This window comes from Chinchilla lanigera, unplaced genomic scaffold, assembly GCF_000276665.1.
Source record: "Chinchilla lanigera isolate Chin_1 unplaced genomic scaffold, ChiLan1.0 scaffold00020, whole genome shotgun sequence".
NCBI classification, from domain to species: domain Eukaryota; kingdom Metazoa; phylum Chordata; class Mammalia; order Rodentia; family Chinchillidae; genus Chinchilla; species Chinchilla lanigera.
In genome coordinates this window covers 23,195,144-23,199,419 of record NW_004955421.1, presented here as the reverse complement: position 1 = coordinate 23,199,419, position 4,276 = coordinate 23,195,144, and the positions used below count along the sequence as shown (strand labels likewise).

The 4,276-nt window shown below is 41.9% G+C and overlaps 1 long non-coding RNA gene across 1 annotated transcript; it reads right to left on the bottom strand.

The window, feature by feature from the left end:
* Positions 1-438: 438 nt before the first annotated feature.
* LOC102005716 lies at positions 439-2,325 on the bottom strand. Its single transcript, XR_260820.2, has 2 exons — positions 1,803-2,325; positions 439-1,601 (listed from the first exon to the last, which is right to left on the bottom strand). It is a non-coding gene; the product is annotated as an uncharacterized LOC102005716 (long non-coding RNA).
* Positions 2,326-4,276: the final 1,951 nt, after the last annotated feature.

Below are 4,276 nucleotides of genomic sequence, written 5' to 3'. Positions count from 1 at the left end.
GGAGGCTGAGGCAGCGGGATCACAAATTTGAGCTCCTCCTGGGAAACTCAGTGACTTAGTGAGACCCTATTTCAAAATTTTAAAAATATAAGGGAATTGGAATGCAGCTCAGTGAGAACACCCCAGGTTCAATCCTTACTACAACAAAACAAACAAACAGACAAAAACTGAACTGTGTTTTCCTGTTGAGTCTACCCTCGGAATTTAGAAGTAAACCGGTGGTTTACGGAGTTAACTTGTGACTCTCTGAAAACAATATTGAAAATTGAAAATGTCACCATTTATTATTTGAGTGATACACTTATGTTACAATTAGAGTCTCTATGGTAGTGCTGATGTAAAAGTCAGTGCCTATAGGATTGTAAAACGAAAGATGTTAATAGTGTATTTTTAAAATTGCCTACCTTAAAAATATAAAACAAAGGAAAACTTCCATGCTCAATTTCATCTTTTTATAATTGATGTTAACTGATGTGCAGGAAAATATAATCCATTTCAAGTGTTCTTCATCAGTAAGGATTATGGTTTCTTTCTTTTTCTACCGTTTTTATAATTCAGTGAACACTGTGACACACTATAGTTTACACTGGCCCTCCATACCTGTGTGCACCCCTTTGCTCTCAGAGTGTCTTATTACCCAGGATATCTAGTAATATACACAATTTCTTTACAGCTTCAAGGGCTGGACTATAATTTCAACTCTTGCCTTATTTCTGTATGATGCAAAAAGTGAGAACTCAGGATCAGTTGAATGAGGCATAACCCATACCCCAGAACTCATTTGTTAGATGAGCTTGGGGGGTCATCTTTAAGGTTCAACTGTGAAATGAAGATACTACTTATCTCAAGGGATTTGTTGTAAGAATCCAGTAAAATAATTGCAATAAAGTACTTCAGCCTGTGCTCTGACACATGTGATGCACAATAAATATTAGTGAATATTTATTCATCATCGTTACCATCATCACAATGTGTCTCTCAAATGAAGAAATAATACTTACCTCCCTTAACTTGTCTAACATGATAAAGCAGCTTAAAATTACAAGCATATCCACCAAATATTTCAAATAATGAAATTATGACTATTTTCCTTTTTTTTTTTTTACCTTAGATTAAGCTTTTTGTTCACCTTCACTGTTTTCCCTCATGATCTACAAGCACTGATATCAATCTTACTATCAGCAGCAATGGAGGTTTACTTGCTCCCTGACAGGAAGGCAAATTTTTGCTTCTGGCTCTAAATCTCACTTTTGGCAGTAACAGTTTTCACTTGAAACTCTAAGGTTGCATTACAGAGAAAAAAACAACCCCCTCCCTTCCCTTGTCCAAGCAGTGACTTTAAAATACTTATTTTTGTTTTCGCCTCTGTTAGTGTAACCCAAAGTTCCTAGAATAATTTTGACATTTTCTGAGTATACTTGCACTAGACTTTGCATGTCACTTGGGCATCTGGTGAAGTCCTCCAAGTCCACGCTGATTCTTCCTGGGACTCAGGCCGGTCACTTCAAAAGTGATCTTTGCCAGGCTTTGAAAGAAATGGATAGCCAGGTGGGCAAATTTCTCTTAAAATAGTCCAAACTGTTTTCCTCCGTGTGTGACTTCTGTAAAGACAAAAATGTCCTTGTTATGGAAGACTGTACTCAAATTGTCTGTTTTACATATCCTATTTTTCCCCCAGGTACCACCCTTCCACAAACTGAGGCTCAAACAAGAATATTTCCTTTGTACACTCTATGCTAAATCCTTCACAGGAGGTTAACCCCACGGAAAGGTGCAACAGGTGGTTCCCCTGGGAGACAGACCACAATCACCAGCTAGGTCCAGAGGAAAAGCAAAATGATGTCTCAGGCTGTCTTCCAAATTCCAGCTTGGAGCAAAATGGTTTGCAATAGCTTGAGCGACAAGGTGCATGGGAATTGCTCATCTCTTAGCTTTCGGGCAATCCAGTGGATCTCAGGCCGGAATCAGGCATTTCCCAGCTGAGGTGAGCTAAACACAAAGCTGCCCCAGACTCTACTCAGCACGATTCCAGGAAGACTGAGGCAGACACCAAAGGAGGAAAAGAAGTTCACAACCGAAAGCTGAGATGTTTTTAACACAATGAGTGGAACCTCATCACCCACATGTCGTCCTCTCCCGGAAATGCCATTTCCTCTTCCAGGAAACAAAGGTGTGGAGAATTCTGAGCAGCAGTTGTGTGAATAAAACAGCCAGAGTGTATCTGTTAGAAAACAGAAAAATGGGGTAGTCTATGAAAGCAGAAGCTTAGTCCAGCAAGATGCTGGAGCCGAAAAGCGTAGAGGTTCCCACTCCACCCAACGTGTGCCAAAAGGAGTTCTGGACTTTCAGTTTTAAATGAAGTGTTAAGATTAAAAGTGTCATCCTTTTAAAACGTGATGACCATTGTTTTAAGATCCCCAGCCTTCAGATTAATGCATTTTCAACTGTAGGACTATCTGGTCATAGAGCAGTAGGGTAGCATCAGGCTTCAGACAGGAGATGACCAAAAGCGTGAGAAGCAGAAAATGAAGGGCAAGACTGTAAGAGTGGAGGTACTATGCTCCAGCACTCTAGCAAGCTTCTTTAAACTCAGTGGAGCTGAATCCTGGTTCTGCTTCTTTACTAGTTGTGAGATCTTGGACAAGCTACATGATTTTTCCAAACTGCGTTATATTCGTTTGTTAAATAGAGACGATGACAATGATGATGATGATGATGATGATGATGATAATGATGATGACACCTACCTCATAAGACTTATGAATATTCAACGAGTCCATCAAAAGTGTTCGTCACAATGCCTGGTATGTAAGTGGTTAGTATGTGGCCAACGTTATCATCATTTGAAACTTTAAAGCCACTTGGACCAAATAAATTAGCAGCATTCACCATATTTTTTATCACACTTCACAAAGCACTTGGGAAGAGGACTTCAGAACTGCTTCAGAAATTGGCAAAAATGGTGGAACACATGTGGTCGAAGCAAAGTGGACTGTCTGAAAGGGGGTTAATGACAAGGTGTCTTTTATTGTAATATTACTTCAATATTCACCATAGTTTCAAATAGCCCTTGCATGAATTTCTCCTTGAGCCCCTACACGTACTTAACTTCTTTCTCAGACTGTCAGTGGAAGTACCAGAAATGGAGAATAAGGAGTTTACGGTCTCCCGGGCACAGAAGCAGCAGTCAGTCTGCCATTTCTTCTCAGTGCAGCAGGGTCTAATGAAAGATCATCGGAGGAGACCGCCATGATGATGCCAGTGGTGGTGGCGATGGTCACGGTGTGACTCTGCCAGGTTGTCGCGCTGTCATGCTGAGCCAGCACCTTAACACCTCTGGGCTAGACTCTTCCAAGAAGCGCGGCCTTTGTACTGTAAGATCCTCACCTGTGCCGTTTACACGTGAACAAATGGAGAGGGCTTATTTTAGTGGAATAGAGCTTCATCCTTAACAGGCGTGTGTGGTAGCTTCTTGAGATTCATATCAACAAAAGAGACAAATATTTCTGAGTTTTTTTCATTTGAAAATGAAATTTGGAAGTGGCAGAACTCCGAGGTCCTCCGTGATGACATTCCATGCCTCCCGGACCAGAGCCTGCTAATCCAAGGTTTGGCTCTTTTGTACATTTCTAATCTCTTTTCAAAAAGAAGAAAGGAAAAAAGGCAGAAGAGGATGACTGTTTAATTTCACAGGCTAATCTGGTCTTAAGATTTATAGCAACAAAAGCGTTAATCAGGTGAATTTTAATCACTTGTGTCATCACTGAAAGGAAATCATTTTGTAACAGTACTGGTAACCAGACAATTTTCTAATCTCGACGAAAAATTAGCTCTGTGAAAAATAGGAAAAACCACGCCAACTATCCTCATTCTGATCATCACTAACTAGCATTACCAACAAGGCATTAGGAAGTCCGAAAAGGCCAAACGCGCTGCAACGACGTAATGGTGCAGCTTCAAGGCCTGCAAAGTTTAAAACACTTTAACTTTGGAAAATGTGTATAAATAACAAAGTGCACATTACAGGAAGGCAAAATAACAGGTAAGAATCTAGCAACCACTACGCTCAGGGCAAAGCTGGCGCAAATCTCTCGAGGTCGGCGTTTTGCAAAGAGCAACCTTTATCAGTCCGCCCGCGGCGAGCACGACCGCACGGAGCCAGCGTCGCGCGCAGGGGCCCGGCGCTTCCCGCCCAGGACCGGCGCGGGCTCTCAGGTCGGTGACGGGGACGACACGTGGTCTCGCCCCTCGCCTGGCGCTCGGGATGCGGCTGCGG